This window comes from Lepus europaeus, chromosome 21 (genome assembly GCF_033115175.1).
Source record: "Lepus europaeus isolate LE1 chromosome 21, mLepTim1.pri, whole genome shotgun sequence".
Lineage (NCBI taxonomy): Eukaryota > Metazoa > Chordata > Mammalia > Lagomorpha > Leporidae > Lepus > Lepus europaeus.
This window is the reverse complement of record NC_084847.1, coordinates 47,754,562-47,778,956: the sequence shown is the minus strand read 5'-3', so window position 1 is coordinate 47,778,956 and position 24,395 is coordinate 47,754,562. Positions and strand designations below refer to the sequence as shown.

General features: G+C 47.0%; 1 protein-coding gene across 1 annotated transcript in view; it reads left to right on the top strand.

Moving 5' to 3' along the window:
• The window catches only part of AUTS2 (activator of transcription and developmental regulator AUTS2), a 196,351-nt gene that overhangs the window by 125,145 nt on the left and 46,811 nt on the right, over window positions 1-24,395 (top strand). The window lies entirely within an intron of this gene.

Sequence of the window (24,395 nt, the reverse complement as noted above, 5' to 3'; positions counted from 1 at the left end):
CCGTTTGAAAGCAGTTTCATAGCCAGTGTCTTTGCATAGCACAGCTCATGGCTTCGCCTTGTCAAGAGAAGCCTGTACAGAGAGCTGTGAACCATCAACGCTCAGATTTCCCTACGTCAGATGACGATGCTACAAAGAAATAGTTTGAGCCCTATAAAGTAAGAGGGTCTTTAATGAGTGATCAGCAAAGGGGTATTTTAGGTAATGCCCAAATACAAAGAAACCTCTGGAATCTCATTGTGCCCATCAATCTGGAGGGTTATGGTTGAAAGCAAAAACTGCTTGCTCTTTGCAATAGCAGGATTTTTTAAACATCGAGTTATCTAATAATAGTAGCGCTGTTTGCTGAGCCCTAAATGTACGCCAGCTATGCTGCTGGGCTTTTGGTATGCATTCTGTCTAATGGGTCCAAGGGCCTTTGAGGCTGGTACTGCTACTGCTTTGTAGAGACCCAGGGAGATGATCTGCCAAAGACCACGTGGCTGATCTTTGAAGGAAATGCAGAATTTCAGTCATGTATCTATCTACCCATTGATCAGATTGTTAAGTACCTACTTGTGTGAGGGACCATGGACACTGAGATGGACATGGCTTTGCTCTTAGCCATTCGTGGTCTAGTAGAATAATCAGAGATTGACCCTGGGCCTGTTAGACCACTGCCCACTTTCTTTTCTCTTTTTAAAATTATTCCTCATTTTTTTGCCCAAACTTTGTTGTTGCAAATTGGTAACCCTACAGAAATATTGAAAGACGGTACAGCAAATACCCTTTACCTATATCGACCCATTCTAAATTCGTTTCTCTTTCTTCTTTTAGCCACATTACTTCAAGTTAATACTATGATAGTTCACTATTCATCTGCGTTATCTCAACAACATCGTGATACTCAGGAAAGTTAACTATGATCCTGTAACGTTGTCTAATACATGATTCACAGAAATGTCCTTTCTTACCACAGTGTTGTGTTTTGTTTTAAATGGTGGGCTTAGCATTTCTTTTTGAACCAAGCCAGGATCCAATCAGAGTCATAGATTCTGTTGGTGTGTCTCTTTAGCCTCTTGAAATTGAAGAAAGCACACCATCATCTTACCTCCCATCTCCCCTCACCACCATCCCCCCCCCCCCCATCTTTGGGAATTTTTGAATGACATCAGTATTTTGAAGAATCCAAACTGGTTGTCTTATGGGATAACATACCTTGTACATTTTTTCTTAATATCATACAGCTTGTCATTCTATCAGTTTCTAAATGAAGAAAGCCCATGTTCTGTCTGATTCCTCCTGGCTTTGCTTTAGAAGTCTGGTGTACTTAGATCTTTCTTTTGGATGCTAGGCAGAGCTTTGAGAAACGTTGCGTGGTTTGTAATTTATATACTGTTGATAGCTATGAATTCTGTAATCATAGAGCCTTTGGAGCTCTGGATTCCATTGGAATTTAAGGATTCTCCTGCCCCTCTTTTTTTGTGAAGATTAGTTTGTAGTTGCCAACAGCCTTAGAACTGGCAGCCGCTTAAGGCATAATCTTTTCATTATAAAAGGATTTGACTAATTAGATTTGACTAGCAAGCTGACAGGTTAATTGGTAAGAGAAGTGGGGCTCTGTAACTCTTAAGGTGGGAGTATCCATTACATTGAAATCATTATGATGTCTTATAAAACATTCCTCACGAATTGTAAAAAAAAAAAAAAATTCAAATATATCTCACCCTGATAAATACCAGAAAGCCTTATCCCTTTCAAAATTCTGAAAAGATCTAGATTGTGTTCATTATGTTGGATTCTCACTGTTTAGGGAGCCCTAGGGTGCCTCTGCAGGGCTGAATGTTGTTGAAAAGCATGATTCTGCCTTCACCGGAGCCCCGTAATTGCTTGGGTTCAACCCCCTTGGGTTCTGAGTCTCATGGCTGTGGTGGTGTCGGCAGACATCACGTAATCCCTCCCTCCCCAAAGACCATCAGCCACCATCATAGGTCTGCAGGGAAGGGCATTTGGAGGCTCAGAGAGGCCAAGAGCCATGCCCAGGGCCAGTGGTGCACCTGCTTCTGGCTGAGGAGCCCTGCATCTTGAGCGGGACAGCAGCAAAAAGGGCAGAGAGAAAGATCCGACATCCCTGAAAATCGTATTTTATTGATAGGCTTTCTGTGTCCATATGTAGATGACTTCTGTATAAATAGAAACACATTTGTGATTTTGGAGGGGCACACAGAGCGTTGGTTCCTGATTGATTTGTAGCCCGGTGCATACAGAAAGCTAATACCATAACTGAATCCTCTGTGTGTGGTGAGGTTATCAAAGAGCAAGACATAGCAAGAAGTAAAACATCATTTTATTATGGGAAGGAAGGGTGATTTCATTTTCATCATAAAATTACTCATTTGTTAGATGCTAATGTGGTAGCACAGTGCCAAAACTAGACTGACAGGACTGAACCTAGATGGGTCATTTTCAGTAGTCCCAGGAGACAGCTTCCTGCCTGTGCGACACGATGCATCACTGAGTTAACACTCGGGTTTTGGAGGGTGGGGGGTTCACCACGTGAAGCCACTCCATTGATTTCAGGACACAGATGGATTTCAGAAACATCAACATGTGCCAGAGTAGGAGGGGGAGAATGTATGTCTTAGACCTGAAAAAGAATGGTACATTTATAGAGCATGTTGCATTACATTGTACAATTCGTCTACTTAAATAGTCATTTATAGATCTTTGGAGGAAGAGAGCAGGGAGATTGGGCCTTCTGGTAAGACAGAGCAATGACCTGCCCTTCGAGACTTAGACAAATGAAATGGGACTTGGAAAACGGTGTGCCCTTTTCCTCTAGGGTAAATCCTCTGGGAAGCAAGTGCCCTGACAGAACCCGCCGGGGAGAGTCTATTGTCAGCACCCTGAATTCAGCCCATTTAAAATGTCATCAGCTTGGAACATTGCATCGGCAATGACTATCAACACCCCGCTTTTAAGGGATGCCTTGGGTGGAACGGAAATTAGAGTGACAGGCCCTTAATCCTTTTAAATAAGGGCAACTGCTGAAGAGGAATGAATGAGATTTGGGAACGACTGTGTAGGTCCCCGTGTTCTAGCTTGTCAACACCAAACGCATTTTTATTTTGCAACTGCCTAGGATTTTCCATGTAACCAACCTGCATCACAGATAAAAAAGCAGTGACTGGGGCCTATCTTTGCCAGATCTGACAGTAGGGATGGTTTAGCTAGTTTAAGAATTCTGAGAGTTTACCCAAGGTCTCAGGTTAAAGTCCTTCTGCTTGTTTGGTGTCACCTGGTTCAGTTCAAAAGTGGACAACTCAAAAGTCCAAAAGGAACCCCAGTGCCCTCAGCACAGATTCCAAGGCCAATTTAATAGACATGTACGGGATGTCTTTCATTGTGCAAAGAAAGTACCTGCAGGGGAGACAGCCAAGGTTTGTTTTATTAGGAATTAGGGTTTATATTGGTTTGTTTGGCAGTATGAATTTGGAATGTGAAGTTGGAATTCTTTTTACAATTTTAACAGTCAAAAGATAATGGAAGGCATTTAACACCTGAAATGCCACTTCTCAATACCGCAGAAGATTTTTCGTAGTGTTTATTAGAAACTTATGTACTCATAATCTTCCAAAGAATACCTAGTTGTTTTTTTTTTTTTTTAATATTTATTTATTTGAAAGGCAGAGTTACAGAGATTGAGGGAAAGACAAAGAGCGAGAGAGATCTTCCATCTGATGGTTCACTCTCCAAACTGCCACAGTGGCCGTGGCTGGGCCAGGCCTAAACCAGAAACTTGGAACTTCATCCAGGTCTTCCACGCGAGAGGCAGGGGCCCAGGCACCTTTGGGCCATCTACCACTGCTCTACCAGGTGCATTTGCAAGGAGCTGGATCAGAAGTAGAGCAGCCAGGACTAGAACAACTGGTACTCACATGGGATGCCGGCGTTGCAGGCGAGTGACTTAACCTACTGCCCCGTGATGCCAGCCCCAAATACTTAGTTTTACTATACATATATATGGACGAATAATGGCATTTCTCTTAAAGGTTGCATTGGTGAGTCACTCCCACCATTTGAATTAGTGAGTTGCTATATGGAAAGATACTGAACAATTGGTAAACATTCTGTCACGGCATATGTCATCAGTTTCTAGGTATGTTGACGTTTCTTATCAAAACGGCATCTGATGTGTGCCCTCTTGAATTTCTGTGGCTAAAGAATACTAACAGTAGGAGGAAAATAAATAGAACCAAACGCAAACTCAACAATGAGCAAAATACCACCGTACAGTTGGAACCTTCTTTAATTGCGCATCCCAGGATTTTTGAGAAGATAAAATCTTCAGCGTGAAGCGATGCCGAGGCGCTGTCCCAGCTGACTTTGCTGGAGAGCCCCGAGACCCTTTAATCCCGCGGTTTAGAGGATCAGGTTGTCAGATCAGAGAGCTTTAAACACAATAGCATCTTCTGGAACCAGAGTGACCTGTATTCAGAGTGGATCTTGTGCTTTTGTTCTTTGGAGAGGCAGGTGTAAAGGATAACACGCTGGATTATCTTACAATTCCGCCTTCCTGGTTCTTTTCCACTCTGGGAGTCTTTGATCAGGTGAAAACTTCCAGGGCAGGCGCAGATGAAGTCTTAGGTAGACCTGTGTTGTCACTTCTCAGTGCCAGCTTTCTGTCCTCACCCTCCCCATCAATTAGCGCTAATGAATGTGTAGAATATTCGTGAAGGCTGAGTATTAACATAGTTACCGGGTGACTCTTTCATAACCTGTGCCTGTCTAAGGGGAGAATGGTTCTTTCCACCCTTTCCCCGGCCTGTGGGAATACAAAGGTGGCTTTCCGACTCTGAGCACATTAGACAATTCCCTCGAGGCCCGCATGCAGGAACCTGCTCTCCTATACCAAAGCAACAGTAATTGCACCCAAGTGTGTGTTCAGATTTCTTTCAGAACAAGCAAAAGGGACCACAGCCGTGTGGATTTCTGCCCCTGTTTGTCACAGGGCTGTTTGTAAAACCTGCAAATTGTAGAGATCAACAATTAGTATCTCAAGACCAAAGAACTCTCCTAATCATCTTTGCTTTTCTGAAGATATATGGGCTTTTTTTTGTTGTTGTTCTGTTCTGTTTTGTTTTTGTAAGACTGGTTAGTGTTAAATATCAGACATGAGCCAACAAGTTACAGCCCTGCGCCTGGGCATGTGCTGGTGTTTGTCTTCTGTGTCAGTGACAGCCTGGAATTGAAGTGAGGAGCAGACCTCAGCTTGGGCAGGGCGAACAGCACAAAAAGTATCTGGAAAGATTTTGTCACCAGTTTGCACAATTTAAACAGTGAAAGATGCATCTGTCATTTTGTAATCTATAGCTGGAGAAAAGCAAACGCCTAAAAACAATCATTAATTTCTTCCAGGGATGGTAGCTAGTCATTAAAAAAAAAAAAAAAAAAAAAATCAAGGGAATTGCTGTATGCTGGAACCGGTAAAGGAAAATGTGAATGTTTTTGTTTGCTTGCTTCCTTTCCCATGGGAAACTTGCCCCTTAAGCTGCCATCAGGTTCCTGGAGACAGCTTGGAGAACCAGGAAAGAACCTGGCTGGGCCCAAGAAGAGCCTCTCAGCCTGCTCTACATCGCTCTGGATTTGACCCGTCCGACTAGCTCATCCTGAACGTTGTGGTTTACAACCCTAACTTCTCACGATGCGTTTCTTGGACAGCTTCAGAAGGAGAGGAGTGAAAAATGTCATGTGGTTGTTGTTAAGGCTCAGTAGAAAAGACTGGAAATTAGAATCTAGGTCTGTACGAAAAATCAAACAAATTTTAAACAAGTCTTTAAATATTCTTTCTTTCTGTCTTGAAGATACTGTTTTCCTAAGCCTTCTTACAGAAGTTACTTGCACAAAATGGCCCCAGTAAATTGCGAGGTAGTTTATGTGAGGCAGGAAAAAGCATCCTAGGCTCCCAGCAGAGGGTCCTGCAATAAGACAGCTTAACAGAAGAAAGGATCACAAGTGGGTTTGATGTCAGCTTTAGGGAACTTGGGAGCCTGGACAAGGAAATGAGGATCCACATAAATGGTTTAGCTTGTGTATTTCTGTGCTGGATGTGATACAGAGTGGACTGTGGAGGACTCTGATTGGACCAAGGGTGACACAATGACGATCCACTGGGGATTCTCCTCTCTTGCTTCTCTGTGGATACTGGGAGGGCACCTCTCACCTTAGGGTGCTATGACCTGCTTCATGGAGAGGTGACAGGGACCTTCCTGCTGTTTTTTTTTTTTTTTTTCTCTCAAATACCAGCATGTCCTGAGCCTGTCATTTACATCTAGAAACAAATAAAAAACTGTTGTTTGCTTTGTGATGCTGTTTTGATCTTGCTATTACTCTGAGTTCTTTCAAAGATAATTTTTTTAATGATTTATGCCAGCGCTGTGGCTCACTAGGCTAATCCTCCGCCTGCGGCGCCGGCACCCCGGGTTCTAGTCCCGGTCGGGGTGCCGGATTCTGTCCCGGTTGCTCCTCTTCCAGTCCAGCTCTCTGCTGTGGCTCGGAAGGCAGTGGAGGATGGCCCAAGTCCTTGGGCCCTGCACCTGCATGGGAGACCAGGAGAAGCACCTGGCTCCTGGCTTCGGATCAGTGCAGTGCGCCAGCCGCAGCGCGCCGCCGGAGCGGCCATTGGGGAATGAACCAACGGAAAAAGGAAGACCTTTCTCTCTGTCTCTCTCTGTCTCTCACTGTCCATTCTGCCTGCCAAAAAAAAAAAAAAAAAAAAGATTTATTTATTTATTTGAAAGTCAAAGTTACACAAAGAGAAGAGAAGCAGAGAGAGAGAGAGAGAGAGAGAGAGAGAGAGGTCTTCCATCCTCTGGTTCCTTCCTTAATTGGCCACAACAGCTGGAGCTGCGCCAATCCGGAGCCAGGAGCCAGGTGCTTCTTCTGGGTCTCCCACGTGGGTGCAGGGGCCCAAGGACTTGGACCATCTTCTACTGCTTTCCCAGGCCATAGCAGAGAGCTGGATGGGAAGTGGAGCAGCCGGGTCTCAAACTGGCGTCCATATGGGATATTAGCAGAGTAGGCCAGGGCGTTAACCCGCTGCACCACAGTGTCGGCCCCTGAAAGATAATTTTTAAAAAGTGCTTTATGCCACCCAAAGTTAGAATTTTTCATCCATCCTCATGAAGAGCAGGACTGCTGTGGTGTTTGTAGTGATACATCATCCAATTGAGAAACTGTGAGGTGGGGCAGACAAGACCCTCAGAGCTGCCACCAGGTTGAGTTCCTCTTGGCGATCTCCAAGGCCGGTCTGGGAAGCAGTGCTTTGGAAGTTCTGCCTTGGACCATGTTCCCACTTAGTAATTTTACCAGAACGTGACCTAATGAGGAGTGCCGAGAGACAGGGTCAGAGGAAGATCTCCCAGCTGCTGGTTCCCTCACCAAACGCCTGCAACAGCTAGGCCTGAAGCCAAGAGCCCGGAACGCCATCCGGGGATCCCTCCATGGGTGGCAGGTGCCTGAAGTACTTGAGCCATCACCTGGACCAAGAAGCTGGACTGGGCAACTGAGGCAGGCTCTCCTGCACGGGACCCAGGCTGCAGCCAAAGCCCCATTCTGCATTGTCAGCCGAACCTGGAGCTCCTCTTCCAGAGTGCTTGCTGATGAAAAGACATTTCTCTCTCTGCCACTTATTCTCTGACCTGCTTTTCTCCCACAGGGTAGGCATGAAGGGGAAACACAAGCACAACCTGGGGGCAGGATTAGCAGCCCAGGAGGATCCCTGTCTGTGCCCGCTCTACACTTGAATGGGAATTTAAAATACGGGACCCACCTTTCCTCTGAGTCCCTTTCTCCTGGTGCTATCCGGAGCCTTTACAGGCTCCCAGTTCCAGAAGCAGGTGGACAGGGGTGCTGTTTCAGGACCAGCACGGACCCCAGGGCCTTCCTCTCAGCTTCTCTCCCCTTCCCTGTCCCTGGCTCCTAGTTCTAGCCTGGCCCACATCAGCATCCCCATTCCTGTCCCAGGGACCTCCTCCCTTCACACTGGTGATGCCCAGTTCCGAAACTGTCCCCGGCTGGAATCCCCGGGGTGGAGAATGTTTCTTGAGTTCTGTTAGAGAACTTGGCCTGAAATTCCGGTTGTGGGTTTTAGCCCGGTCTTCTTCATGGCAGGACTAGGGCCTTGCTCTTGAGTGAATCGCCAGTTTCAGGCCTTGAAGCTTGGCAGGCAGGCAGCATTGCTGAATTGTCCGAGTATCAGCTGTGTGCTACGGATCGTGAGGCTGGGGGATTTACTTGTCCTGGTCCTGAGACTCTGAGGACTTCAGAATAGGCAGAAGCAGGCCTCAAGTGCCATCCTCTTTAGGTTAGGATAAGAAGTTGAAAAGTTGTTTGGAAAAACAAAACAATGAACTTGACCTCTCACTGAAGGTCATACTTACTCCCAGGGCTGTGTTTGCCTATTATGTACCACTAAATAGGACAACTGAATGTTTTTTTTTCAATTGAGGTAGAATGGACAGACCATAAAATTCACTCTTCTAAGGTTTTTAGTATATTCTCAGAATAATACAGCTATCACCATAACCAGTTGTAGAATATTTTCATTACCTATGAAAGAAACGCTCAACCCCCAAGCCCTCTTAGTTCTAGGCAACCATGAATCTACTTTCTGTCCCAGGATTTGCCTGTTGTGGACATTAAATATAGATACTGTCATGTGTTATGTGGCCCACTGAGACTGGCTTCTTTTCACGTTTTACTTATCAGTGAACGTTTGGACCGTTTCTCTCTTTATTGGCTGTTAAGAACAACACTGCTGTGGACATTCCTGCCCAGGTTTTTGTGTTAGCTTTCATTTCTCTCAAGCATGTACCCGAGAACAGAACTGCTGGCTCATGTGTCCCGCCTTTGCAGGAACTGCTGGACTTTTCCAAAGTGACCACACGGGTTTTCATTCCAGCGTGTGGGAGTTCCAGTGTCTCCACATTCCTGCCAGCACTTGTTACTGTCTGCCTTTCCTGTTACAGTGGGTGTGATGTCATAGCTCATTGTGGTTTTGATTCTCGTTTTCCTGGTGACAAATAATGTTGAACATTCTTATTTGCTTATTGGATTTTTATCTGTTGTTTGGGAAAGTGTTCAGATCCTTTGCCCTTGCTTAATTGGGTCACTTGTCTTTTTACTATGGAGTTGTAGCAGTTCTCTGAATTTTTTCTGGATCCTAGACCCTCATCATATATATGAGTTGAAAATATTTTCTACTATTCTGTCTTTTCATATTCATAATAGAGTGTCTTTCAAAGAAGGACTTTTTAAAACAAAACTAAAACTGATTTTATCCCACTTTCTGGTGGTTTTTCATTCCAAATGATTGTCACAAGCACATTCTAGAACTTTCTTAAAGCTTTTTAAAAAGCTTATTTTCTTCATCTACTTGAAAAGCAGGCAGAGGGGCTGGCATTGTGGCATAGCAGGTAAAACCACCGCCTGTGACACCAGCATCCTCTATGGGTGCTGGCTCGTATCCCGACTGCTTCACTGCCGATCCAGCTCGCTGCTAACGTGCCTGGGAAAAGCAGTGGAAGATGGCCCAAGTGCTCGGACCTCTACCACCTGGCTGGGAGACCCAGATGAAGCTCCTGGCTCCTGGCTTTGGACTGGCCCAGTGCCCACTGCTGCAGCCATCTGGGGAGTGAACCATCAGGATAGAAGATCTCTCTGTGTTTCTCCTTCTCTCTTTGTAACTCTTTCAAATAAATAAATACATCTTAAAAACAAAAACAAACAAACAAAAAAAGAAGAAGAAAAGCAGGGAGTGAGAATGCCCACAACAGCCAGGCTGAAGCCAGAGCCCAAAATTCCATCCAAGTTTCCCTTGTTGGCAGCAGGGACCGAAACATTGGGGCCAGCACCTGCTGCCTCCCAGGGTGTGTTAACAGGAAACTGGGTCAGAAGTGGTGGATTTGGACTCAAGTTAGCGCTCCAGTGTGAGATGTGGGCATCTCAACCTGCCGCTTTACCCACTGCCCTCAAGTGCCCACACCCCTCTTGAAGTTTGTATTTGGAAATGATTTCAAACATATGGAAAGATTGCAGAAATAAGAATAATTAAAAAAACTCATTTATTCTTTACCTAGATCGATCTCTTTAATTTTTTGCTCCATTTGTTATATCATTTCTGATTTATTTGTTTCTCTCTCTCTCCCTGCTCTCTCTCTCTCTCTCCCTCCCTCCCTGGCATGCATACACACACACACACACAATTTTAGTTTTAACCACTTGAGAGTGAGACACACATATCACAGCCTTTTAGCTCTAATTTACAGTTTGATGCAGGAATAACAAGCCTGTTGCGTAAACCCGTTACAGTTACCAACTTTAGTAAGTTAAAACTGCTGTGATACTTCTATCTGATCTGCTCTCTGTATTCCAATTTTGTTAGTCAACGCGATGTCCTTTATGGTGTTTTTTGCCCTCTAGCCTAGGATCGGGTTGTTGATCTGAGCAAGAAAATTATATATGTGAAGTGTATGTTCCTGAATACACGTCTAGGCTAGTGCTTTGGGGCCTCTTCACTTGGTACATCCAAACTTCTGGTCTCATCTGGCTCACCCATGCCTTAGGACTTCTGACTTGTCATTTCCTGGCCACTTCCTAAGAAAGGAGAGCACGGAGAAGCTGATGTCACCATCCAAGATTCCTGGGTTGACCTACAGATGTCACCAACATATGGTCAGGCCCTCACTGAACCTACTCTCTTTTCTTCCTGATGGAGAGGTCCAGGCAGGCCTACCTTTCATTCAACTCAAGTGTCTTGTATTTTACACCATCAGATTTCAAGCCCTCAATTGTAGCAGTTCTGGTTTAGGATATAGAAAGAGTAGATCTTGCTTTTGAAAACAGGTGCAGGGGATGGCATTGTGGTGTAGTGGGTAAAGCCACCACCGCCTGTGGCACCAGCGTCCCATGTAGGTGCTGGTTTGTGTCCCGGCTACTCGACTTCCTATCCAGCTCCCTGCTCATGGCCTGGGAAAACCAGCAGAAGATGGCCCTGGTGTTTGTGCCCCTGCCACCCACAGGGGAGACCTGAGCTTTAGTCTGGCCTAGCGCTAGCTGTTGCAGTCCTGGGAAGTGAACCAGCATATGGAAAAGCTCTGTTTCTCCCTCTCTCTCTATTATTCTCTGAAAATAAATCTTAAAAAAATGCAAAAACCACTCAAAGTGAACAAGTAATCCTACTAAGTTTGTTAAACATTTTAGCTTTCAAAGTGTTTCCTTGTTTTTTCATTAATTCTGCTTCTGGCTATCCATCATGACAAATGCTGAAGGTGCACATGACACGTGTGGTCCCTGCTTGTCTGTAGGGAACTCGGGTTTAGGAGGCTGCCATCCACCAAAGCTCACACCTGGCTTCTCCAATTTTACATCTTCTGCTATTTCCACAGGGCTGTGCATCCTAATTGGTTTGTTAATTAGAACTTAGTATTGTGGGTTTCGTAGGAATTGGTTTATACACCATTCAAGAATAATAAACATTTACACTCTAGATTTCTAATGATCTGAGACAGCAGAGCAGTATATAAAAAGGTTAGCCTCCTAAGCATTTAATTCTGCCAGGGGAGGGGGGCTGGAGGAGAATCTCTATCTGCAGAGATAATAGCAGCTTAAGGGTGTCTTAGCTGGGAGGCTTCCAGGACTCTCCGAGGCTTAGGGCTAGTGGTGTTTAATAATCACAGTCATTCCAAGTCCTGGCATGTTTCTGTTGTATAAATAGAACATTCTAGAAAAATGTGGAAAACTCTCACTGTTGCAGGGCAGGTGCTGTAGGTTATTGAAGGTGCAGGCTTTCTAGATCATTCCCCCGACGTTGCTGCGTGAATGTTCCAAACATGCAGAAAAGATGAGGGCATTCGATGGAGAAACTCCCAAATCCTTGCTCCACTCCCACCCCACACTCCCAGTTGTTGACATTTCCCTGCCTTGACTTCACCTTGTACATCCCAACTATTTCTGATGCCCTTTCTAACATGTAATGATTAAGCATCTTTCGTGTTTTGAGTTGTTTTTTGTTTTTTGTTTTTTTTTTGACAGGCAGAGTGGACAGTGAGAGAGAGAGACGGAGAGAAAGGTCTTCCTTTTTGCCGTTGGTTCACCCTCCAATGGCCTCCGCGGCCGGTGCATCTCGCTGATCCAAAGCCAGGAGCCAGGTGCTTTTCCTGGTCTCCCTTGCGGGTGCAGGGCCCAAGCACTTGGGCCATCCTCCACTGCTTTCCCGGGCCACAGCAGAGAGCTGGCCTGGAAGAGGGGCAACCAGGATAGAATCCGGCACCCCAACCGGGACTAGAACCCGGTGTGCTGGCACCGCAAGGCAGAGGATTAGCCTGTTAAGCCACGGCGCCAGCGTGTTTTGAGTTTTGTTTCTAATGACTTACTCCCTAAATGAACGCAGCAGCCAGATCTGGGCCAGGCTGAAGCTAGGAGCCAGGAACTCCATCGAGTTCTCCCACATCTATAGTAGGGGTCCCAGTCCTTGAACCATCTTCTGCTGCCTCCCCAGGCTCATTAGCAGGAAGCTGGATTGGAAGCAGAGCAGCCAGGACTCAGCTGGCACTCTGATATGGGATGTCAGCATCACAAGCAGTGACTTACTTAACCTGTTGTGCCACAACACCAGCGCAAGGGAAAAAGAGATGGTTCCCATTCGCTGTGGCTCACTCCCCCAGTGCCCACAATGGCCCGGATGGGGCTGGACTGAAGGTGGGAGCCAGGAGTTCAGTCCAGAGTCTCCATGAGGGTGGGAGGAACCCAACTATGTGAGCCGTTATTGCTGCCTCATAAGCTCTGCATTAGGTAGAAGGGGGATGCAGGAGCAGGAGCCAGGGACCCAACCCAGGCACTCTGAGACGGGATGTCCATGTAGTAACCACTAAGCCACGCACCTTCCCCATGTCGTACCACTCAGTGGATTAGTCTCCAGGAATAGAAAATAAAGCCAAATAAGAACTGGAAAAGGCTCCAAGCTAATTTTTGAACTGTTGTGTAGTAGCCGAGACATTACCTATCCAAGGTTTTTTTTGTTTTTGTTTTTGTTTTTTTTTTAAGATTTTTAAAAATGTATTTGAAAGCAGAGTGACAGGGCATGACAGAGAGAGAGATCTTCCATCTGCTGGTTCACTCCCCACATGGCCTCAACAGCCAGGGCTGGGCCAGGCTACAGACCCATCCAGATCTCTCATGTGGGTGGCAGGGGCCCATGTACTTGGGCCATCTTCCACTGCCTTCCAAGGCACATAAGCAAAAGGTTGGAGCAGAAGTTGAGCAGCGGCCGGCACCGCGGCTCAATAGGTTAATCCTCCACCTGCAGCGCTGGCACCCCGGGCTCTAGTCCCGGTCGGGGTGCCGGATTCTGTCCCGGTTGCCCCTCTTCCGGTCCAGCTCTCTGCTGTGGCCGGGAGTGCAGTGGAGGATGGCCCATGCACCTGCACGGGAGACCGGGAGAAGCACCTGGCTCCTGGCTTCAGATCAGCGCAGTGCACCGGCCGCAGCGCGCCGGCCACAGCGGCCATTGGGAAGTGAACCAACGGAAAAGGAAGACCTTTCTCTCTGTCTCTCTCTCTCTCACTGTCCACTCTGCCTGTCAAAATAAAAAATAAAAAAAAGAAGTTGAGCAGCCAGGACTGGAACCAGGGCTCCAATACGGGATGGCAGTGGCACAAGCAGCAGCTTAACCCATTGCACCACACCAGTCCCCATCTGGGATTCTTTAACTCTGTTTTCCATGATCTCGACCCTTTTTAAAAATGGAAGCAATGACTTACTCAAGAAACTGTTAGGAAACATAGAAGGACTACTTTTACACTTAATTATCACCTAAACTTAAATTCGGCGTATCACCGTGGAAGGTTAAAGAAGTAGTTTTTGGTACCTTTGGATAGTAAGGAAGATAATTATAAGCTTTCAACCCAAGGTCAAGATAAATATAAACCTGGGAGATGAGAGGAAAAAGAAAAAAAGGCTAGCTTCTCATTAGTAGGACAGTGTCCTCGTTTTAGAAGACCTTATTATTAGACACGAAATGGACAGCAAGTGTGTCAGTGTTGTAGGCTCACAGCCTGTCCCAGGTGAGAAAGCACAGTTCTCAGGGCAGGTGGCCCCTTCTCCAAGGGTGAATCCTCACCAAAGCGGAGCCGAAGCAGGATGCCCCCAGCATCCCTAGCGTTTGGCCCATTCCTTTCTCTGCCTTACTTGGAGCTTTCTAAAATCAAGAGGCCAAATGAAATTGACATTGGGTGGGTTTGGTCAGAACTTCTCTTGCCCACCCTTCGCCTTGCAGGAGCAAGGAGCTGGAGTGAGGACGGGTGGTTGCTGGGCCCAAGCTGGGGGCAGCAGGACCCTGAGCTTCTGGGCCAGCGCTTTGGGTGTTTTTATGACAGGGCAGTTGCGAAGAAGGATTCCAGCCTTTGACATTAGGGCTTCAACCGAGAGCTTGCTTCTGAGTCAAGTTCACTTCCGGGTGCGTCACCCCTCTTCCTCATCGCCTGGGTACTCTCTCCAGCACTAAAGCATGTGCTAGTTTTCACTGTGGTCCTTTCCTGTCTTCCCAAAATCTCCCGTTTAAAGAATGGAGTGCCCAGGAGTGGATGAGCAGTTCATCAGAGTGGCTGTCAATTGGAGGGAAAGAGGGGGCCAGCACTGTGGCCTAGCGGGTAAAGCCACCACCTGCAGTGCCAGCATCCCATATGGGAGCTAGTTTCGTATCCCAGCTGTTCCACTTCTGATCCAGCTCTCTGCTGTGGCCTGGGAAAGCAGTAGAAGATGGCCCAAGTGCCTGGGCCCCTGCACCTGAGTGGGAGACCCGGAAGAAGCTCCTGGCTTCGGATCAGCGCAGCTCCAGCTGTTACAGCCAATTGGGGAGTGAACCAGCAGATGGAAGACCTATCTCTCTGCCTCTCCTTCTCTCTCTGTGTAACTCTGACTTTCAAATAAATAAATAAATCTTTAAAAAAAAAAAAAAAGGGAGGGGGAGAACACAGAGGTTAAGCACACGGGCCACACTCCATTGGCTTTGACAAAGACTTGTAGGGCCTGTGTGAAGAGAACTGGGAGTCTTTGAGAGAGGTAGGAAAAACAGAGCATTCAAGCCTCAGTTCTCCCCTTCTGCAGCGTCCTGCTGATGCACACCCTGGGAGGCAGCAGGTGATGGCTCAAGTAGTAGTTGGTCCCCTGCCTCTTGTGCGGGAGACCTGGGTTGAGATTGTAGCCCCTGGTCCGGTCCCAGACGTTGTAGGCATTTGTGGAGTGAATCAGCACGTGGCAGCTCTCTTGTCTCTTTGTCTGTGTCTGCCTCTCAGACAAATCAATAGATAATAATTGTTTTAATAGATGAAGAAGAAACAGCAGCTTCTGGAATTAGAAGTCTTTAAATATTAAAATTTCTCCAAAGTAATTTGGAGGTTTTAGATCAGTTATAGTTGAAATCCTTATGACTGGTGACCGTGGGGAGAGGGAGGTAGGATTTGGATTTTAAAATCTGTAAGGAGGAAATGACATTTCTATGTATTTACTTATCTGTGTATATGTACATATAGCTATAATAAGTTGAATATTTTGATACTTAAAAGACATCAAAGTTACAAGTAGATGATCCAAAACCAAATCCTATTCTCATATAAAAATCTACTTGATAATAAAGTGGGTTTTTTGGAATTTTTTTTAAAGATTTATTTTATTTATTTGAAAGGCAGAGTTACAGGGAGAGAGATCTTCCACCCACTGGTTCATTCCCCAAATGGCCACACCGGCCAGGACTAGGCCAGGCTGAAGCTAGGAGTCCGGAGCTTCTTGTGGGTCTCTCGCATGAGTTTGGGGGCCCAAGCACTTGAGCTGTCTTCTGCTGCGCCCCAGGTACATTAGCTGGGAGCTGGAGCAAAAGTGGAGCACCGGGAACCTGAACTGGCTTCCATATGGGATGCCTCACAGGTGGCGGCTTTACCCACTACACCACAGTGCAGGCCCTGATAAGAAAGCTGTTCCAAATCAAAGAAGAATGAAAGATTATTCAGCAGATGGTTGGGTATTCATCAAGCAAGAATAAATTCAAATGAACTAAATGTTAACTAGATGTTACCAAACGTGATTGGCCAGCAGTAGAAATCTATGGATCACATAACATGTTCTTTTAGAAATGGACATAATGAAGAAAAGGAGTTTATACCCACATTATAGATACAAAATGTGGACAGAAGGAAAAGATGGAATTACTGGCTAGTTTATGGCCAACTGCTTTAGGGAGTCAGTTATGGAGAGTTGTGTTTTCAGTTTTCAAGGTTTGTGATGTGGTTGGAGGACCTGTTTGAAGGAAGATGTGTTTGTTTATGACACCCAACTATGTTCCTTGCCACCTTCACACATGTCAGTCCGGTGCTTTCCATGTACAAATTAGTCGAGTGTGAATTCATCCAAATGGGGATGATGTAAAGAGGAGTTCGTTGTGTCTGACGGAGCCATGGTTCATGGGGAAGAGAACATTGAAAACGCCGAAGTGTTAAGGGCGGCAAGAAACATCAGCCCTGTTGATTGCACTCCTAACGCTGTCTACGTGAAGTTTGCTTTCTCTTAGACTCTGGAGGAAATTGTGTCTATGTAGGGCATCTCCAGCTGCAACAAAGGTCTGGAGAAATGCTAAACTGATTCTGCTACAGAGTCATAAATGCGCCCTCCTGTTCCCCAGAGACACCCCCTCCCGCGCCCCAGAGACACCCCCTCCCGCGCCTCGCACCCATTCAGTGTCATTACGTGTCATTCCTGAGCACTGTTGGTGACTCTTGTGGGGCAGAAGGAACCCTGTCATTCACTGCAGTTTCCCTGGAGTCAAAAGTTTTCCTCTTTCAGCTGACCGGAACCTTGAGTCTGCCGGCTCCCAAGGAGGCACCATCATTTACTTCCGTGCACACGCTGGTAGGGGCTCAAGCCAGCACTGGGAAGTAGGAAAAGCAGGGCTGCTGATCCCAGGAGGATTGCAGGGCTCTGTTTGCACCTGCAGGTGCTCAGTGGCAGGGCAGAGGGCTTTGCAGGGGTCAGCCTGCCCCTCCCTACCCCGGGGTCAAAATGGAATCAGAACTTGATGTTTCAGATTGTCAGTCAGAAGGCGTTTATTTTGGAACCCAGTGTGCTCTGTTGTTTGTAGTATGGGATGCAAACATCTTAACCCGTTGTATCCAGTTCTGATTTTGCTGTGCTAAGTCATTGCAATTCATAGGCACCTCCAATCCTAAATTTATCCAGATTTACCTTGTGGGGAACAGTGTTCCCATCCACTGGTTTACTCTGCAAAAGCCAGGGCTGGGCCAGAGCCAAAGCCAGGAGCCAGGAACTCAATCCAGGTCTCCCATGTAGGTGTCAGAAACCCAATTCCTTGGGCCATTACCTGCTGCCTTCCAGGGTGCACATGACAGGAAGCTGGAGTGAGGAGTCGGAGACAGGAGTCAGATTCAGGTTCCCAGATACAGGATGTGGGCATGTTAAAACCATCTCTTCTCTTAAGCTCATGACTCAGTGTTACTGGATAAGTAGTTGACAGATTGGACTCACATTAATTTTTCTTCATTGTTCTGCCATTGTATACCTCCTTTATTAAAGAGTGCACAAGATGTTGCAATGATGTAACATCCAGAGAGAAGGAGTAGTGAGGAGGGGCGAAGAGAAGCCTTAATCTGCTTCGGAGTCCTGGGGCTTTGTAGGGAACCTTGACCATGGAAAAGAGTCATTACCTGTTTCGTTGAAGTCGTGATTGGCAGTAAAGCATAAATGCAGGCAGCTTCTCATGTTGCAGACATGGGAAGATGGTGGACAGACTGTAAGAGGGGAGACTGTGGGTGGGATCTTTAGGACACAGGGCCTCAGCCGCCCAGGAAGGCCAGGTGGCCAGGGATGCTTGCAGGTGTCTCTTGATCACCTTGCTGGCTACTGGGAAAGGAGGGTGTCATTGTGTGTGTTGTTTCCTGTCACACACTGAATTATCAAACAACTTGGTTCAAATAGAAGGAAATCAACCTGGTTTCAAATAAATGCCTTCTCCAGGCGGAATAGGAAGCATATTTAAAGCCCACAACTGCTGAGAATGTTTTACTTGACTTTCTGTTGCTTTTTGGGGGTTCCACAAGGTTCTGAGGCCTTCCCTGTGCTGTGTTAGGTGTTGGGTTCTAGAAAGATTCCGAAACAACTTGCCAGCTCTTGGAAGGATCGTGCATACAAGGAGCCGTTGGAATAAGGGCTGTTGTCTATAGACTTTTTTTTTTTTTTTTTTTTTTTTTTTATTTGACAGATAGAGTTAGACAGTGAGAGAGACAGAGAGAAAGGTCTTCCTTCAGTTGGTTCACCCCCTAAATGGCTGCTACGGCCGGAACTACGCCAATCCAAAGCCAGGAGCCAGGTGCTTCCTCCTGGTCTCCCATGTGGGTGCAGGGCCCAAGCACTTGGGCCATCCTCCACTGCCTTCCCGGGCCACAGCAGAGAGCTGGACTGGAAGAGGAGCAACCGGGACTAGAACCTGGCGCCCATATGGGATGCCAGCGCCACAGGCAGAGGACTAACCAAGTGAGCCACGGCGCCGGCCCCACCAACTTTTTTCTGTCTTCCCTACACACCAGCCATGAAAGCACCCAGCAGACCAAAGGGATTTAGTTCTCGACTGAAAAAGTTCAAGCCAGAGACAAACCCAGATCGGCTCTCAGCAGCTGCTTCCCAGGAAGTCACGTGGGATTTCCTCTCTGACAGACCTCAGCCTTCAAAGGGGAACCTCCAGGCCTGTACCAGGCTAGCAGCCTCCATGTGTAGAAATGTGAAGGCCCAGGGCTGGCGCTGTGGTGTAATAGGTAAAGCCATCGCCTGGAGTGGCAGCATCCCATATGGATGCCGGTTCGAGTCCCGGCTGCTTCTCTTCCGATCCAGCTCTCTGCTGTGGCCTGGGACAGCAGTGGAGGATGGCCCAAGTGCTTGGGCCCCTGCACCTGCATGGGAGACCTGGAAGAAGCTCCTGGTTCCTGGCTTCAGATCAGCTCAGCTCTGACTGTTATGGCCATCTGAGGAGTGAACCAGCGGTTAGAAGACCTCTCTCTCTCTCTCCCTGCCTCTGCCTCTCTGTAACTCTGTCTTTCAAATAAATAAATGAATCTTTAAAAAAAAAAAAAAAAAAAAGGAAGAAAGAAAACGTGAAGGCCCAACACAGTCCCTTTGGTCCCCAGAGGTGTTTGTCTTAACAGCCCAGGGGGACAGGACAGTGACAAGTCTGGTTGCTGGGAACATCATACAGGTGCAACAGAAGCAATCAGTTGTCTGTGGGTACTTTTCCTCACCTTCCTCCCCTCTCTTTTCTTTTTTTTTATAAAATGACTTATTTATTTGAAAGGCAGAGAGACAGAGCTCTTCCATCCACTGGTTCATTCCCCAAATGCCCACAATAGCTAGGGCTAGTCCAGGTCAAAGCCAGAAACCCAAGCACTTGAGCCATCACCTGCCACCTCCCAGCGTGTACGTTAGCAGGAAGCTGGAATGGGAAGCAGAACTGGGACTTGAACCCAGACACTCCGGGATGGGATGCAGGTGTCCCAACTGGCGGCCTGGCTGCAGTGCCAAATGTCTGCCCCCGACCTCTTACACTTTGCTTTTCTTGTATCATGTGGTATGTGTTTTGTTTATTTCAGAGGGTCAGATAGCTAGTGGTATAGCTGGCCATAAAGTTACAATGTGATGAACAATTGATCTGCCTTGGTGCTGACTCTTAGTAACTGGAATCATAGGCTCTTTGGGTAAGAGGAAGATCTTATAGGCGATCTGCACTCCGCATTCGTGGCAAGTGTGCATCTTCTTCCTGTAGTTTCCTGGCCCGATGGCCCCATGGTCTGTGCCTGAGCACCCCAGACGCCCCCTCCAAGCCGCTCTGGATAACTGTGCTTGTAGGAAAGTCCTTTTGTTGGGCTATGTTCTCTTTTCTGTATAGCTGTTCCCCTGGGGACCAGGTGACACAAGTCTGCCCCCTCCCAAAACCAGCCCTCCCAATGCTGCTCTCTTCCTCCCTTCCGGCTGTGAGTGTGTCCACTGTCCTCTTTGTTCCCGCCCCTCGGAAAGGTGGGTGCAGAGCCCCATCTACCCCCACAGTGCAGCCAGTACCTCTCACCTCCGCTATCTGTTTCTCTCTCTCTCTCTCTCTCTCTCTCCTGGGCCACAGACATAGTTTTTTCATAATATACATTTTCCATGAACTGTTTGAAGCACGCTGGTGTTTTGAGCACTTAGCCATTTTTAAAGGATGTCTGCTGGTTTTCTATCTTGTTTATTCGAAAGAGTCAGAGCCCCTGCCTGCTGAGTCACTTCTCCAAGGCTTATAATGGCCGCAGCTGGGCCAGGTCGAGACTGGGAGTCAGGAGCTCCACGCAGGGCTCCCACAGGGGTGGCAGGGACCCAACCATTTGAGCACCATCATCTGCTGCCCCCAGGACACACATGAGCAGGGAGCTGGGATCAGGAGCAGTCCTTGAGTCCCTGTACTCTGATGTGGAATGGGGCATCCTTACTGGTATCTTATGCCTGCCCCTCTGTTACATATTCTGAAGACAGTCAGAACGTACATTCGTGTTGCTTTTGATTAATTCAAGCTCCCTACAAAAGCAAATCCAAATACTATTTCCCATGCAGGAAAGGAGAGGCAAGACTTAGTAAGTACAGGTTTCTAGAAGTCCTTAAGGGATTAAGCGTAAGGCCTCCTACTTGGTGCTGTTGATGTCCCAATCCCCCCTCCCACCACTTCAACCCTTCTTTTCAGCTTGCTAAGCTTTGGGGGTTCCTGTTCTGTCATTGCAAGTTAGTCCTTCCTTGGGATTTCAGAGACCTTTGTGATCCCCTTATTCGAGCTGTTCCTGCCTTGCATTATAGCTAGCTATGGCTTTCTTCCATTCAGTGGGAAGTTCCGCTAGGAGAGTACTCGCATCTCATCCTATTTCTCTTCCATCCCAACACCTAGCTCACGGTCAGTGCTTAATACACTTTGCTGAGTGAGCGAGCCAAAAGCATTTGATCGCTCAAAATTGTGCATATTAATAAATAAGGTGGTTGAGCCCAATATAACTTCTGCCCTGAGCTGACTGTCAGCCATTCATTGAACTCCTTTCTAAGGTGAGGTTTATTCCATTGCGTACTCACCTAGTTTTATAGTCAGTTGTGTTACACCATTACGTAAGTGTTCCTGAAAATCAGGTACAATTAAAGCCACAATTGAGGTTAGGGGCACAAGGATTTCATCAGTGACTGAGGTGTTTTGGTTTCTTTTTGTTGTTGTTGTTTTTTAATGCTGGAACTTAGTAAAGACTGCTTGCTTTTATGTATGTTAAATGGTTAAGGAATACGAGATGGGCTTTTGGTGCAGTTGGTTAAGCTACTGCTAAGGATGCCTGCATTCCGGATCATAATGCCTGATTTGAGTTCCAGCTACACCAGTTCTGATCCAGTTTCTTGCTCATGTACATCCTGGTAGGCAGCAGATGATGGCTCTAGAACTTGGGTCCCTGCCATCCACATGAGGGGCCTGGATTGAATTCAGGACTCCAGGCTTCAGCCTAGTCCAGTCCTGGCTGCTGCAGGCATTTGGGGAGTAAACCAAAGAATGGGACATCTCTCCCCACCTGTGTCTCTGTCTCTCTCTCTGTCTCTCTCTTTCTCTCCTATACCTTCCTAATAAAATGTAATTAATTGTTTTAAAAAAGAAGAAATACATAAATGCTCTAATAAATACAGCATCTGCCTTGAAAGAAAATCCTAAATTTGCTTTCATTTTTTTTTAAAGATTTATTTTATTTATTTGAAAGACAGAGTTACAGAGAGAGAGATAGAGACAGAGAGAGAGGTCTTCCATCTGCTGGTTCACTCTCCAGATGGCCGCAATGGCCAGAGCTGCACTGATCTGAAGCCAGGAGCCAGGAGCTTCTTCTGGGTCTCCCACATGGGTGCAGGGGCCCAAGGACTTGGGCCGTCTTCCACTACTATCCCAGGCCACAGCAGAGAGCTAGATCGGAAGAGGAGCAGCCGGGACTAGAACCAGCGCCCATATAGGACGCCGGCACTTCAGGCCAGGGCTTTAACCCACTGCACCACAGCGCTGGGCCCTCAAATTTGCTTTTGGAAGTGGCTCTTCAAAGGGTTTCAGCTTGGGAGCAACCGTGAGGTGGTGAGGGAGGGTTAGCCAGACTTGGAGGATGCTGTCACACCAGCCATGCCCCGGTAGACGTTTGAGGTCTTACCTTTACTGCGTTCCCCAGGGCTCAGTTTGGGCTTCCGCATTCACCTCGTGTTTCTTGCCCACAAAGTTGTATACAGGCAAGCACGCGATGTTCACACTGGAACAAATTCACTTTGTAAAGCAAGCATTACAACAGCCCTGGCTTCTTCATTCTGTGACTCACTTGATCAGTAAACCGCAGCTTGTAGTTCTTAGAGTGTTCCAGGCACTGGAAAATAAGGATGCATAAATGATACTACCCACTCATTCTCAAAAAACTCAGCGTCTTCACAGCCAGTTTATTTTTGCTCAGAAGAATGAAAATAAATGTGAAAAGAGACAGACTTGGTTGCCACAGTCATTTTTTTAAAGTTCCCATCAGCTGGATGAGCGTTTCCTACGTTAGGTTCCCTGTTAACATTTAGCAGATTTCTCTAAACTCTGCCTGCTGGAGTTGGGTTCTTTCTTCTTCAGGTAGTGTCTTGGGGATGGCTCATTCCGGGGCAACATGGAGGAGGGGCCTCCGTTGTACCCAGCAAGATGAACTGAACCTCCTGGCACATACAGACATCTGTTTTGATGATGGCCTGAACTGAAAATAGTTCAACACGCCAATAAAATTGCGGATTTGGTACGAGAAAGAACCCCAAAAAAGCCAGGGGTTCCAGCCATCTCTCTGGTTCAGATGAGAAGTGAAGTTGAGTTACTCAGAGCCACCTGGCCAGTCACAAAGCCTGAACTTGAACCCAGTTAACTTCAGAACTCTAATCTGTTGCCTCTCAAAACTGTGTCATGAGAATGTATAAGGTCTATTCAGGTTGGGAGAAACCTCACCTGAATTCACATTATTTCAGCTTTTCAATCTGTTTGGTGAGTTTTACCCATCCAGTCACAGGGCTTCCCAGTGTCTGAATTTGATTTCTTTAAAACGGAAATCTGGCACGACACAAACTACCCCCAAGTAGCTCTTCCTCAGACTGCGTGCCCTGTAATTACGCGTCTTTGTTAGGGCGGACAGAAAATTGTGCTTCATTGCACCAACAAGATGTATGCATTTGCTGTGAATTGATCTGGGGTTTTGAGGGGAAAGCACCCCTAGCAGTTTTTGTGGAATTTGTGGTGCATTCCAGGGCACTAGATGTCAGTGCCTCTCTCCCCTCTCGGCAGGGCAAGCTGGCTTTTCCAGTTGCTGGGTTTCATTTTGTGTGCTGTAACAGTAACTTACTCCTTCGGTCTCACCATAATTGTGTATCCTTTCATCAACATCTCCCCTCACCTTCCTGCAAATCATATTCAGATTGCTCTGGCTTTGAACTGTTAGAGAGGCTATATTTTTCTTTCTTTCTTTCTTTTAAAGATTTACTTATCTACTCCTTTGAAAGGCAGAATGACAGAGACTGAGAGCTCTTCCATCTGCTGGCTCATGCCCCAAATGGCCACAGTAGCAGGATCCAGGAACTTAAGGTAGCTGAGCCTTGATCCACTGCTTTCGAGGCACATCAGCAGGAAGCTGGATTGGAAATGGAGCAGCTGGTGGTACTCTGGCGTTGCAAGTGGTGGCTACACCACAGTGCTGGCCTGGGACATTTTGTACACACACACACACACACACACAGGGGATAGTCAAATTCTAGTTCGCATGCTTTGAAAACAGCAAAGTTTAAGTGGAATCATTTGGCCAAGTGTGGCTGCTGGGAGGGGGGTAACTTACATATCTCTGAAGTCAGAGTCTAAGGCAACATAACCAGTGTCTTAGTTACAAACAGATCTTCCCAGAGTGCATGACCCCAGGCCACGGGTCTGTGGCGAGGTCCAGACATATCTGTCCTCAGCGGCCCACTGGGGCCACCAGCACAGCCCACTCTGGGGACACAGCCTCCAGCTCTTGGCTTTCCCTCCCCGTTTCTGGCCTGCCTCTCCTGACTTTAAGGTGAGGAGGATTTCAGAGGTTCCTCAGTTCTGCTCTCGGGTTCACAGCCTTCCCCCAGGCCTTGGTCTGGAGGAGAGTTCAAGACCACGCATGCTCGGGTTCAGTTCCACGTGGCCACCAGGAGCGTGCCACGTGGGGGCCAAGGAGCGAGGCTGGAGGACAATGGTACATTTGAGGTAGAAAAAGCAGCAAGGACTCGAAGACCCTGTCATGTCG